The sequence below is a fragment of the Rattus norvegicus genome, chromosome 15 (assembly GCF_021556685.1).
Source record: "Rattus norvegicus strain SHRSP/BbbUtx chromosome 15, alternate assembly SHRSP_T2T, whole genome shotgun sequence".
Taxonomy (NCBI): Eukaryota; Metazoa; Chordata; class Mammalia; order Rodentia; family Muridae; genus Rattus; species Rattus norvegicus.
In genome coordinates this window covers 24,719,054-24,733,706 of record NC_141548.1, presented here as the reverse complement: position 1 = coordinate 24,733,706, position 14,653 = coordinate 24,719,054, and the positions used below count along the sequence as shown (strand labels likewise).

The following is a 14,653-nucleotide window of genomic DNA, read 5'->3' as shown; positions in this document are numbered from 1 at the left end:
AGAGAAAAGCATCTACTGCCTGTGAACAGAACAAACCAACCAACCAACAAAACCATGCTGGCACAGTCCTCGCCGCACCCGTCTTTTGGAATCTCTGTGAAAAGCAACAGCAGCAGCCTCAGGTCCTCCCACCACCGCTGCCCACCTCACTCCTCAGGCCAAGATAAGCACTTGCTGAGGGCTCTGCTCAACCACACACTTGCTGTCACTTCCACAAGGCCCAGGTCCTGAAGAAGCTTTTCAAAACCTACAGTACTGGCTCAATGGTAGACTGCTCTCCTGGCACGCACAAGGCCTCGAGCTCAATCCTCACTGCAGCAAAAGTAAAATAATAAAAACCCCATGTAACTCTCTCTAGACCATGTTCTGAAAGGTCTCTCATCATTTGTAGATTCTGTATTTCAAATGTATGTTGTAGGCAATGCCAGGGCAAATGCAGGTCAGTTTCTGAGGAAAGCCTAAGGTAACCAAGAATATCTACTGTCTCACTGACTGTAATCTGCTGAACATGCAATTCAAGGTGATTTTCATATGAACGAAGTCCTGGAGAAGGGCCTTCCAGATACCACGGCATTGGTCTTAAACATAAGCTTATAAAGAAACCTGGCCCAATTCCCTTGCCACCCCTTCCTTCCTTCCAAAAAGAGGAGCGCATCTGAGGGAGTCACTGGGAATTACAATTAACTGACAACAGCAGTCAGCCACGTCTGACCTAGAGTCCATCCCGTCAACTAGGGGCAAGAACAACAACCACAAACCTCCTGCCTGCAAGAGACGACAGTGACAGTGACAGGAAAGAGGAAGAGACTCAGCTTGTGTAGATGCTTAATAAACCAGCAACTAGACCTCCAGACAATGACCGCCGTAGCGACCGACTTAAGGGGCAATGCCCCCCAAAATGGCTCACAGATTTGAATGCTTCTTTTCCTGGCTGTAAAACTGTTTGGGAAGGTTAGGAGGTGTGGCCTCATTGGAGGAAGAGTGTCACCGGAGACCTTTCTCTCTCAGGTAAGGATGTACGTACGTCCTCAGCAACTGCGCCAGTGCCATGCCTGCCTGTCTGCTGCCATGTTCCCCACCATGAAGGGCATGGATTCGCCCTCTGAAACTACAAGCCCCAGTAAGAAAAGCCCTTCTTTATAAGTTGCCTTTGTCACGGTGTCTCCTCAGAGCCAAACAACGGTAATTCACACAGCCCGTGCTGAAGGGCCTTGCAGGACTTTATGCACTTTAGTTACAACAGTTCCTGTCTTGAACCACAAATGTCTTCTGAAAAATTAAGCACGGGCACTTAGCGCAGTGGTAAAGAACATGCCGAATGTGCAGGACCCTGGGTTCAATATTCAGCCCAGAAACAACCAACCAAAAAAGAAAGAAAAGAGGTAAGAGATACCCCTCAATAGAGGAGGCTGAGAGTCTGAATCACCCAGAAGCTTACACCCGCACTTCTCCTCACCCCTTCCTTTTCAAGCTTGTTCTGAATCTGTATGATTCTCTTGCCTCCGTCTCTCATGTCTGGTTCACTTTAAAGTATCACCTTGTTTCCCATGACATTTCTTCCCTGGTCACACATGGATCTGTCAGCAAAAACAAGGCAGGAGAACGAGGAGTGGCAGACTATGAAATGGCCTGCCTGCCTGCTCTGAAATGAAGGGTACTGATAGTCTCAGCAGGCCATTCCCATGACACCTAAGACCCAAACTCTCACTAGCGTAGGCACAGTTTCTGCCTACCAGAGTGGATGTGAGTGACCGGGTCACTACAGCCAGCCACTGACGGATGACGAACTGCTAGGAATCCACAACAATGGATTGTGACTGTTCCGGTTCCTCTGAGGAGCAGGCCATGTGATCTGATGATGCTCCACCTTCCCAACATTCATAAGCAACCTAGCAACCACAGGTCATGCAGTGTCAACCACGACAGACACATGTCAGGAAAATGAAAATCTTCCTCCCAAAATAAGCAAAATCTTTTCCTGACTTACAAACCAGTTGGAGATTGGCCAGGCTTATTTCAAAATCCCTTTAATAGTTGAAATCAGTTACCGATTTTATCAAGAGTCCTAAGTAGTCATGCATACACGGATGACAGCCAGAAACTTCTGGAAACAAAAACCTGAGGTAAAAGACTCAGATGCTGAAGAACACTGAGTTGTAAGGTAAACATCAGGGAACATCATCCCAAAGACAGAGAAACAGGAAGTTAAGGGCTGGGAGCTGCTTCAGTGGATGCCCAGCCTCAATTAGGTAAACGCTAGGCAGGTGTGGGCAGCTGCCTAGCATCTCAGCACTTGGGAGGCAGAGACACGCAGACTCCTGGGGCAAGCTGGAAGGCTAGGCTAGCCAGAATTGGTGAGCTCTGGGCTCAGTGAGAGATTCTGCATCACTAACTAGGAAGTGATGAAAGATACCTCCATACACACATGTGGCGTGCTCACATGCAAGCACACACACACGCCACACACCTAACAATCAAACAAGCAAACAGCAGAAGCAGGGCTAGAAATGGAAACATTATCTGATTTCTCACTGTTTCAGGTATATCGCTGTCTGCCCTTCTCCCTTCCCCCACTTCCATAATGTTGTGGGTCCTCTGAGAGCGTTAAGACAGATGGTTCTCTAGACTTCCGTATCCCAGTCAAGGTTTGAGGTGGTGAGAGGTAACACTGCAAAGTTCGGCATGCTGACATGCTGAACAATCTTAAGCTATAAAAGCAACCTCAAGACCAAGGTCTCTAACTTTCTCGCATCCTCCGTCTCCCTCCAAGCACAGGAGGGATGCTCGCTGGAGTTCCTTATCTAAAGCTCTTCCGTGAGGAATGGCAGTCCTAAGTTCTCCTCACCTGTAGAACAGGAAAGAGTGATTTCAGGAAAAGATGGCCGGGAAAACACTATGTCCAGAACCCAGATGAACTCTGCCCCATACTGTTATCGTTTGTTCGCCGTGGCTCTTAATCTCCCCTTAAAACCATTTACTCAAAATACTCCAAAGCCACGTGTATCCCACTTCCCGCTTCTGTAGGAAGACAAGAATGCGCATGTCTTTTCTGTCATGTCACCAGAACTCAAATTTGGAGCCTTCAGGGGAAAAAGGAAGTTCCTTTAACACCTGCAAAGTGATCAATACACACAGACCCAGGTCTGTGATGTAGAAACCGTAAGAGAGCAGATGCCCTGGACTGGAGTTACACTGTGCTGCGTTCTATGTGGATGCTGGGAATTGAGCTCTTACCTGCTGAGCCATCTTTCCATCTCAAGTAAATGTTTCTGTCACATGAGCCACCTTTAAATATCACTGACCATATTTCCATCTACCAATACTCTACCCAAAAGGCTATCAGATATTCACTGTGAGGGGAATTGGAAGTCTCTGGGGAATCCAATTACAGAAAAAATGTAAGATGCTTCCAGACGCTCCCAGACCAAATCTGGCAAGTTACCCAACATGGGTGCTTAACATTCGCTGCTAAGTCCTCTATGTGTAGTTAGAACTTTCCTACCAAACTCCACCATGAAATGAGAAATCACCAAGAATTTAGACATCTCTAGCATAAAAGACTAAACAAGGAAACAGGGGAGGGAGGCGTGACTCTAATCTCAGCACTTGGGAGGCAAAGGCAGGAGGATCATCGAGGTCAAAGTCAGTCTGTGTAGCACAGCGAGCCGCCACGGAAGGAGACAGAGGGAAGACAGGATCTATGAGAAAAACTGAGGCACGGGAATCTCATGAGCCAGAAATGGGACAGGAGTACAGAGGAAAGGAAAAAGAAACTAAATCCTCAATAGAAAAATAAAAACATTGCATGGTATGTTCAGAAAATCTAAAACTAATCTTACTAAACTAAACTTTACTTAGTTCAAAGTAAAACTAAGAGAAAATGAGAAAAAAGAAGGAAAGTCAACAAAATTATCAGAAAACAGTTCCCAGATGACAGAGGCTCATCAGATCCTCGGCATCGATGCCCTCGGCACTGTAGGACTCAAACATTTCAGACACAGAGATCAGGAACTCAGGTAGGCAGGGCAGCTGAGGTCTGTGACCCTGGCACTCAGGAGACTCAAGCAGGAGAAGCCCAAACACGAAGTCAGTTCCATCAAAGAGAGCTTGAGATTGCCTAAGATCCAGAAAGAAGCTGTCTAAACAGCAACAAAATAAATCCAAATGGCTTCGGGCTTCTAGCAACGAGAAAGCAGGAGAAAAACATGAGACAAACTCAAAACTTCAAATTCGAGTCCATCCAGCTAACAAGAAGGATGGGATAAGCCATCTTCAGACATTACGGTCATGGAGAAGTAACTGTCATGTGAAGACACTTTCCGAAAGGTTTGAGCAAGTGAAGACCTGCCTGGGTTGTGTGTGGACCACGCCGTCCACAGTCCTGATCAAATGAAAAGGAACAAAAGAGCTCAACAGCATCCTTCACCCCCACTCCCCACCCTGCTTCCCGCCCGCCCGTGGGCGCAGTGGCAGCTGCCTGAGCTCTGCTGCTATGCCTTCCCTGCCGGGATCTAAAGTCAACCTTTGCTTCCTAAGTCAGGCGCTGCCACCGTGGTGAAGGGCAGCTCACACACCGTGCACACAGCAATGGCTCTGAAAAGCTCCTCCTCTACAAAAGACACTTACGCTTCGCTCACAGACCGTGCTCGGTACAGGTGCAGCTGTTTCTGGTAGATCTCTCGTTTTGTCCTTTCTGTCTATCAAGAGACCCTGGACAGAGGGAGATTACCCCAGAGGCTGCTGCAACTCTTGCTCCATGCTTACACTGAACTTCCACAGTCTGCTCCATTTTCCCTTCCCCAGAAGCCCAAGCCCCTAGCCCTCTGTCTGCTCAGCTCCACACACTCCTCAGCCCTCTTGCCTCATTTTGGGTTCCACACCCAAATACGTAAGGTTCCTCTACTTAGGTGTGTAATAAAGTTCTAGGTTCTTCGTGTTATCTACCAGTTGTCAGTATATTTGATAGACTAAAATACATCAAGTGTCTACAAAGTTTAACTAGGAGAGTAAGTTCTACTATAATCAAAGACTAAACTCGGCTGGGGAACATGGGAAAGAGTTCACCTACCATGCAGAGTCTCGGGTTCGATTTCCATCGATGGGACGGTGTCAAGAGCATGGAGGAGGACAGCTGGAGTCATGGGATCTAAACCAAGATAAAGAAGACAGAAGATCTAAACAAGAAGTCCAGCACAAGCAGACAGTGCTACCTTCACGATGCCGGGGGCAGGACATTGGTGAGTGGCACAACAGCAGATGCTCCAAACGAAAGTGCACATTCGAGAATACAGCGCGTCAGAATCCCTCAGGAGTACTGCTCCTGTGAAGAAGCTAGAAAAGCTGCACTAGCTCAGCGGACTCTCAGTCTTAATACATAAAACCACGGACAACGTAAGCAGACTCCTAATTACCTACGTTAAAAAAAACAAAGAACAAAAACATTTCTGGGGATGAGGAAAACGTTAACTCCTCACAGCTAAGGCTCTACACTCAGAATACAGGAGTGCTAGTAATGGTCAAACATGTCCGCAAAAGCTTGGGACCTCAGCGGCCAGGAGGGAGGCTGACGAGAGGTCATGAAAGGAGGTTGTGACACAGGGTGCTAATGCCCACATCTCAGGCCCTTTCCTCGGAGGCTGAGGAAAGAAGGCTGCGGGAGCTTGAGTCAGGCCAAGCTACAGAGCAGGGCCCAGAAGGCTAAGCTGCCGCGCTGCCTCCAGGGAAAGCTGGCAATGAAAGGCACAGTGGCTCACAGTGAGATGCCGTTTTCAAAGCAGCCCTTACAGACTGCTGCTGCTAAGCTGAATGCACTTAATATTCAAATTAGAAATGCAAAACACCAATGTAACAAGCATTTAACCAGTGAAGTCAGATTCCTCTCCAAAGACTTTTAGTTTTAACTGTGTATGTAGCTCTGTGTGTGTGTGTGTGTGTCTATGTGTGTGTCTATGTGTGTGTGTGTATGTGTGTGGATGGCTGTGTGTGAGTGTGTGTATGTGTGTGTGTGTGGCTGTGTGTGTGGCTGTGTTGCTGTGTGTGTGTGGCTGTGTGTGTGTGTGGCTGTGTGTGTGTGTGTGTGTGTGGCTGTGTATGTGGCTGTGTGTGTGGCTCTGTGTGTGTGTGTGTGTCTATGTGTGTGTCTATGTGTGTGTGTATGTGTGTGGATGGCTGTGTGTGAGTGTGTGTATGTGTGTGTGTGTGGCTGTGTTGCTGTCTGTGTGTGTGGCTGTGTGTGTGTGTGGCTGTGTGTGTGTGTGTGTGTGGCTGTGTATGTGGCTGTGTGTGTGGCTCTGTGTGTGTGTGTGTGTGGCTGTGTATGTATGGCTGTGTGTGTGGCTGTGTGTGTGTGTGTGTGTGTGTGGCTGTGTGTGTGTGTGTGTGTGGCTGTGTGTGTGGCTGTGTGTGTGTGACTGCGTGGGTGTGCGCTGAGAACCACACTCCATCCTCTGCAAGAGTGCAGTGTTCTTACCCACTGCCACCTCCCTCGCCCTACCTTCATGACTCCCTTTTCACATTAATAATCAAGAATTTCCCCTAAAATAATTTTTCTTTTCTTTATAATAATCTAAATTTCTACAACAAAAAAGTATTACCTGGATAAAACTAGAGCTGTCTGATCCTGTGTGATATTCCAAATTATCTGTAACTCCAGGTTGTTTTTAACAGTTTCATTCCCGTCACATGGCATACCTAATTCACCTCAGGAACAGAGGAAGTTACCTCAATAGTTCACAAATCTGGTGACACTTTAGTTCCTTCAAGACAATATTCAAAGCACTATGAGGGGCTATTTTGTCTTAATATTGTACAAGAAGTTAAAATGATCAATTCAGTAAATTCTCAAATATCCCCTAAGATGGCCACAACTTCGATCTTCTTTTCTTTTTCTTTTTCATTCTTTCTTTTTCTTTTTCAAGACAGGGTTTCTCTGTGTATCCCTGGCTGGCCTGTCGAGGCTGGCCTCAAACTCCAGCTTCTGCCTCTGGAGTGCTGGATCAAAGGTGTGTGGTCCACTGCCCAGCTAACTCTGATCTTTCATACTGTCATTATTTCCAACCCCGAGGGTAACATTGTTAGTATGTAAATATAACCTGAAATATGAAATACACTGTTTTAACTGAGACACCTTTATATAACTTCTAAACAAGTTTATTTGTATTAGTATTTCTGAGTATGTATATTAAGGCACACGGGTGGGGTCAAAAGACATCGTTTTTTTTGAAGTCAATTCGCTCTTCGACCATGGATTCCAGGGATCAAACTAAGGTCATCAGAGTTGTGCAGCAAGGGCTTTTATCCGCTGAGCCAACCTCTTTATGTAGCTTTAAAGTGGACTCCTACTTAGCTAGAAACATTACACTGGCCTGAGTTTTCTAATCACAATTCAGACAGTACCGCTGTTTCCAGACTGGATGACAGGGACCATGATGTCATCATCTTTACAGAGAAATTAGCAGAGACAGCTGCGACGAGATGCGGACTAGTCCGAGGCAGGCCCGTGTGTGCATGTATTCCCTTAAGAGTGACTCCATTTGCTTTAATCTGGATTTAAGGAAAGCTGGCTCCCTAGCTGATACGCTGGTAGGCAGGCAGCCGTAGTTAATTTAAAGCCCTAACATCGAAAACTGCTTTTGTTCTTAGCACAGAAGTAAGATAAACATAAGGGCAGCCTACCCTTCTCATCCTCTTTTTGCCTAACAATGGTAAGTAACCAGTACCCAGCGACATTACTAAGTACATTACTACTCCTGGTGTTAAAGAGTAGTGTCTGTAAGTTCATCAACCCGACCCACCCACCCCACTTTTACTCTTAACACAGAAGAATAATCCCACGGCATGAAATGCCACTTAAATTTTCTTTCAAAAGGCTGCCAGCAGGGCCTGGAAAGAGGCTCAGAGAGTCTGGTGCTCTACCAGAGAATGTGAGCTCAGTTCGGGGCACCCACGTCAGGTGGTTCCCAACAGGATAGAACTCCATCGCCCGGAAGGCAGGTGCCCTCTCTGGCTTCCTTGGGCACCTGTGCACGTGTGGTATACACTCACACAGACGCACTCACACACAAATAAGAACAGATCTTTTTATTTAAAAGAAAGCTGCTACAAGATTCTTTTTTTTTTTTTTTTTTTTTTGAGACAGGATTTTTCTGTGTAGCCCTAACTGTCCTGCCCAAGCTGGCTTTGAACTCAGAAATCCGTCTGCCTCTGTCTCCAGAGTGCTGGGATCGAAGGTGTGTGCCACCACACCCAGCTTAAATATTTTTTCTATGTAAAATTAGGTTTTCCAGTTTCTACAAAGCCTACCTCTGGCTTAGCAACTGTTATCCTTTCAGCCTTACTCAAAGCTTCCTGTTGAGCCTGCAGTATTTTGGTAAGGAGCCCTGATCTCTGGTTGCTGGGAAGCCCACTGTTTCCCTGGATAAGAGGTGGACGCCACTTCCCTCAGATCTACCTCGCCGTCCTGAGGGGAAAACAGTTTGCTTTTTTCCATCCTGAGTTTTCCCAAACTATTTCAGGGCTCTGACAACCCTGCCAGTGACTAAGTCCCCTCCTGGGAACAGCTGCCCCATTATCAATCACCATGGAAACAGTCACTCCTAACACTTGGCTGATAAGGATCTGGAAACTGTTGTAACCTGGGCAGTGCGAATCCCACCCTCCCCAGGCTAAAGATAAACTCCTTATGTTTGGAATAATGGCCTCTACCCGACAACTCCAGCAGGACTTGTGTTCCAAGCAAGCTTTTCAGTTTTCCGTATATTCTTACTAATGTTAAGATTTTTATTGCTATTTCCTTCCTTTCAAACCAGTTAATCAGGAACCACTGCCACTCCCTGGTCCCTCTCTCATTCAGGAACAAGTGCCCTGGTACTTTTAGGGTAAAGCAACTTGCCAACTGGCCTCCTGTTTCAGAAATACTTTGTATAGTACATGTGTTATGCGGTGACTTTTGTTCTTGGCAAGCTAGTCCTCCTGTCTGGAAAACCAACGGGAGATAACCTCAAGAGTCCTTTTCCTACACCCATCAAAACTACTTACCTACTTACGACTACTTACAAACTGAATTCTTCCAGAAAATGTATCCCAAATAGGGATAAATAAAATCAATGAAAAGAAACAGGAGAAAAGTGGATAGTCCCAGGCACACCTTCCTCTTTAATCCTTTGCCTTATATTAACTCAGTTCTTATAGGGAAATGTGACATAGGATAGATTATCCTTCTGGAACCCCTAAATTCACTCTGCTAGAGGGAACTCCATAATCCATTCACAGAACACTACCCCTAAACCAGAATTAACCTGAGCCATTTAACCCCTAATCTTTAATCCAGAGGAGTGCAATAAATTCCTCCGGCTGAGCCTTCAGCTCCTCTCAGCGTACTGTAAGGAAATCAATTATCGCGACGGAGGAGCTCAGTCATGCCAGCAAGCAGTCTAGTACCGAATCACAGGGCCGGCTCAGTCTCCCACTCTCCTCCCCAGACAGGGTCCACTGAATAATCCTGACTGGCCCAAAAGTCAGAGATCCTGCTGTCTCTGCGTCTGCTTTCCCTTTTTTTAACAAATTAACCAGCAGGCTCTAGTAAGAGTTTATTACGTTAATTTTTTTTTTTTTTTTTGGTTCTTTTTTTCGGAGCTGGGGACCGAACCCAGGGCCTTGCGCTTCCTAGGTAAGCGCTGTACCACTGAGTAAATCCCCAGCCCCTACGTTAATTTCTAATTTGTGACTAACATAAATATCCATAAGGTACTGTAGCAAGCAGATGTGACGAGAGATTACTGCTGCTCACCAAGAGGGAGCCATGACCAGTACTGGAAACCTAGCTAGCTACTCAGTCCTAGTGAAGTCACTGGTACCAGAGAGAACCCACTACCTTACTAAACCAACATGATCCTACCAACAACCGAAACAGCTGTCCTTATACCCACAAGGAAGTATAGTTTTCCCCCCTCATCAAGCAAACTTCTCTTTACAACAGATAGGAGACGACCACAGAAAACTAGAACCAATCCAAAGGCACAGTGGTAGAGCACAGTTCTCACGGATACGCTATAGAACACTCCCAACACCTAAGACTAAGCCAACATTGCAGAAGAGGAGGTGGAGAGACTGTCACAAGCTAGGTCAGGGCGTCTACTGTGAGACTGTGTCTGCAGTGATATCAGAAGCCACATCCGTAACTCTCGCCAACATGACTGCCTAAATGTGAGCTGAAAAGGGACACCAAAAGAAAGGACAAACTGGGGGAGGGTGGTGGCCCACAAAGCCTCAACCCCACACAAAGAACTGTAGGCAACTAGAGAAAGCCGGAGTGGTCGTCCCCAGTGAAGAGCATAGGAACTGGTTAACCAATATCACACACCTGGTCAGCCCTGAAACATACATGCAAGTAACATTGTACAGACCGTTTTATGTTATATTTAGGAATATATATGCTCATGCATATACATATATGCATGGAACAATTAGTAAAAATACACCATGGATTTGAAAGACGGCAAGGAGCTCTGCATATATGGCAGGTTTGAAGGGAGAAAAATGAAGGGAGAAATACAATTACATTATCTCAAAAATAAATTTTTAAAAGGAAATAATTATACTTTCTATTGGTGACAATGTCAAATGTATTTCTAATACTGTTAAGAGTTGGAAGAAAATACAGTTTTGTTAAAAATTAGTGAAAGCAACTACTGTTTTGTACTGATTTTCACCATCCAAATACAGGCACCTCCACCCCACCCCTGCCAGCTCTTAAAATACACTCAGCAGGCCAGCAAGATGGCTCACTAAGTCAACGAGAGCTCACCTGATACCCAAATTCACTTCAGAAAAGCTTGGGGAGCAGAAGAGAACTGGATCCTGAAAGTTGTCTTCTGAGCCCTGCATGTGCTGGCGCAGGTACACACACACACACACACACACACACACACACACACACACACACACACACACACACACAGTAAATGCAGTAAGATTTAAAAATCCCTCGTCGGCGTGTCACATTTAAGGAGACAATGGATCATCGTCCAGGCTCTTCACTCAAACATTGGTGAACTAAGCTAGAGTGTCTGACACTGACTGCCTCAAGTATTTCAGCCCCTAAGTACTGGATGTGTTTTTATAGTAAACCATCATTTATGTCTGAAAGTCTGATCCTCAAATCTAGTAATAATACATACATTTGACACAGTGTAAAAAGCAATATACTTAAGCTGAAAAAAAAGTCTTAGCTTGCACCTTAATTCCATACATATAAAATGAAGATAATTATCAGATTGTAATTTGAAATGTACACTGTAAAATCTGATTATTACACAGTGCTGCTCTCTCTCTCCATCTTCCCCCCCACCCCCCAGTTTCTCTGTGTAGCCCTGGCTGTCCTAGAACTGTAGACCAGTGTCTCAGTTAGGGTTTTACTGCTGTGAACAGACACCATGACCAAGGCAACTCTTATAAGGACAACATTTAATTGGGGCTGGCTTGGGGCTGGGGATTTAGCTCAGTGGTAGAGCGCTTACCTAGGAAGCGCAAGGCCCTGGGTTCGGTCCCCAGCTCCGAAAAAAAAAAAAAAAGAACCAAAAAAAAAAAAAGATATAATTGGGGCTGGCTTACCGGTTCAGAGGTTCAGTTCATTATCATCAGGCAGGAGCATGACAGCATCCAGGAAGGCATGGTGCAGTAGGAGCTGAGAGTTCTACATATTCAATCTGAAGGCTGCTAGGAGAAGACTGGCTTCCAGGCAGCTAGGACTAGGGTATTAAGTGACACACCTACTCCAACAAGGCCACACCTCCTAATAGTGCCACTCCCTGGTCCAAGCATATACAAACCATCGAATTCTACTCCCTGGCCCCCATAGACTTGTTCAAACATAGGAGTCTATGGGGGCCATACCTAAACTCAGCGTAATGCAAAATACATTCAGTCCAACTTCACAAGTCCTCATCGTCTATAGCAGTCTCAACAAAGATAAAAGTCCTAAGTTCAAGGTATCTTCTGAGATTCATCCAATCACTTAACTGCCATCTCCAAAGCAAGACAGGAAACCAGCTGGGCAAACTCCAAACTCTGCATCTCCATGGCTGATGTCAAAGCGGTCTTCAGATCTCCAACTCCTTTTTCCCTTTTAGCAGCTTTCCTCAACAGATAGCACATGGCTCTGGCACCTCAAACAGCTTGGGGTCTCCAAAGCAACTTTAATGTTACAGCTTCTTGTTTCAATGTCTGGGATCCACACCTGATCTTCTGGGCTCCACCAAAGTGCCGTTGTCACTTCTCCAGCTCTGCCCTCTGCAGCACTCTAAGCTCAGATTGATCCCCTCCACTGCGGCTGCTGTTCTTGGTGATCATCCCATGGTACAGGCATCTCCAATACACTGGGGTCTTCCACTGCAACTAAGCTTCACCAACAGCCTCTCACAGGTTCTCTTCATGGTTCCAAGCCTCAAATCCTTTGCATGACCCCTTCAGTCCTGGGCCATCAACTGCAACTGAGGCTGCACCTTCACCAATGGCCTTCCATGGCCTCTCACAGTGCCCAGCCTCAGCTGCTCTTCATGACCCCTTCATGGCTGCAAAGCCAGTACCACCTGTGTACTCTCACACATTACCAAGTCCAGCTGCAGCATAAGGTACAACCTTGGCTATCTCTGGAACACAGCTTCTTTGTGCTCTCAGAAAACACCTCCCAGAAGATTTCACCTCAATGATGCTGGTCTCCTTATCACCACTAATTTCTTAGCTCCAGCTGACCAGCATTAATTGTCCTAGTAGCCCCTTCTATTCTTAAGTCTAAAGCCGGCGCCACGTGGCTTTCTGGGGCTAGAACGTCCCCACCCCTTTATTCTCTCACCAGCTTTCTGTTTTCTGACTCTCTCTCTCTGGCTAAGCTTGGCTTTTCCCTAACTTGCTCTGTACATTGACCTGAACTCAAGAGATCAGCATGGCTCAATCGCCTGAATGCTGGATTAAAGGTGTTAACCACCATGCCTGGATCTAAATTTAGCTGGGTAGGATCTTACCCCAACATCCCCATCCCTTAATCTATTATCTCCTAGAACACAGGATTCGGCTCCATTTCACTTCCTGGTGCCCCTTTAATACTCAAGCCATGTATTTTATACTTTTCCTGTCTAAGCTCGCTGCACTTGTTCAAATGCTCTTGAAGACACCTTAGCCAGAGAACAAAGTCTCTGCTGCGCCTTTAGAGACTTCCTTTGTCAACGCAATTAATATCTCTTCACCTTAGCCTCAGGCGGACTCCAGACAAGGGCAAAAAACAGCCACGTTCTTCACAAAAATACTACAAAAACAGTCTCTAGGCCACATATTGAAATTTTTCACTAAAACCTCTTGGGCCAGGTCCGCACAATTCCTATCAGTCTCAGTCCTACTAGGAGAGTCCCACTAAGCCCCACTTGAAGCAGTCCAGTTCTTTCCAAATCCAAAGTCCCAAAATCCACATTCTTCCAAACAAATCATGGCCAGCCCCTCACAGCAATACCCAGCCTCTGGTACCAACTTCTTTCTTAGTTAGGGTTTTACTGCTGTGAACAGACACCATGACTAAGGCAACTCTTATAAAGGACAACATTTAATTGGGGCTGGCTTACAGGTTCAGAGGTTCAGTCCATTATCATCAAGGCGGGAACATGGCAGCATCCAGGCAGGCCTGGTGCAGGAGGAGCTGAGAGTTCTACATCTTCCTCTGAAGGCTGCTAGCAGAAGACTGGCTTCCAGGGAGCTAGGATGAGGGTATTAAGCAGACCCCCACAGTGACACATCACCTCCTAATAGTGCCACTCACTGGCCCAAGCATATACAGACTGTGACAGCCAGGCTAGTCTCAAACTCTGAGAACTGCCTGCCTCTGCCTCCCCAGTGCTGAGTAGCCTAGCAAGTGCCACCACACCCCTATGCTACATTCCCAAGCCACCGTTATTATAGTGTGTCTCCTGAGAAACCAAAGGTGATACTCTTTCTATGTGTATTAAGTCATCAAATTCTGGTTTGCCTCATATATTCAATATTTTGTCATCCAGTGATTTCCCTAGAAATCAAACTGACCCTAGGAATCAGTTTCTTAAAGTTAAGAAGGGAGAGAGGCTGGGACTTAGCACCTCAGTAGCAAAGCTGGCCTAGCAAGTGCAAAGCCCTGGCTCTCACGCTCAGACGACAGAACCCTATAAACAGAGCACATGAAGGTAATCTGATGAAATACATGAATATATGGATGAACTGCCTTTATGTGCCTGCAACTCTAAGCAAAATATGTTTGCTCTGACTCTCTGCCTGTCAGTCAATAAGATGGGAATAAATACAGCTACAAGGGTGCCATGAAGGACTCCTGCCTAAAGGGGCCGGGAGCTATGCATTATGGAAGTAACCTAAAGCAATAAGGAGGCTTTCCTGCGCTCGACACTGTAGATGCTTACCTTGTTTTTCTTCATCATTTACTAGATATAATAAAGGGTCAGGTGCTGTGCCACATGCCAGTAATCCTAGCTTAGCAAAGGCAAGAATATCACCACAGGCTTCAAGCCAGCCTGGTCTACACAGTGAGTCGTCCCCTAACAGAAGTTTAAGAGAAAACAGAACTATAATAAAATATGGCATAATTGTCTCATGTCACCAACAAATGTCTCCATAACTTAAA

At 45.9% G+C, this 14,653-nt stretch overlaps 1 protein-coding gene across 22 annotated transcripts in view; it reads right to left on the bottom strand.

The window, feature by feature from the left end:
• The window catches only part of Fbxo34 (F-box protein 34), a 67,716-nt gene that overhangs the window by 27,018 nt on the left and 26,045 nt on the right, over positions 1-14,653 (bottom strand). For 17 of the 22 annotated variants that reach the window (NM_001446937.1, XM_087585563.1, XM_087585560.1 and 14 more), the window contains exon 2: positions 5,069-5,146. The exons of the other annotated variants lie outside the window; for them this stretch is intronic. The gene's annotated coding sequence lies outside the window, so the exon portion shown is untranslated. The remainder of the gene's footprint in view (positions 1-5,068; positions 5,147-14,653) is intronic. 22 annotated transcript variants of the gene reach the window in all.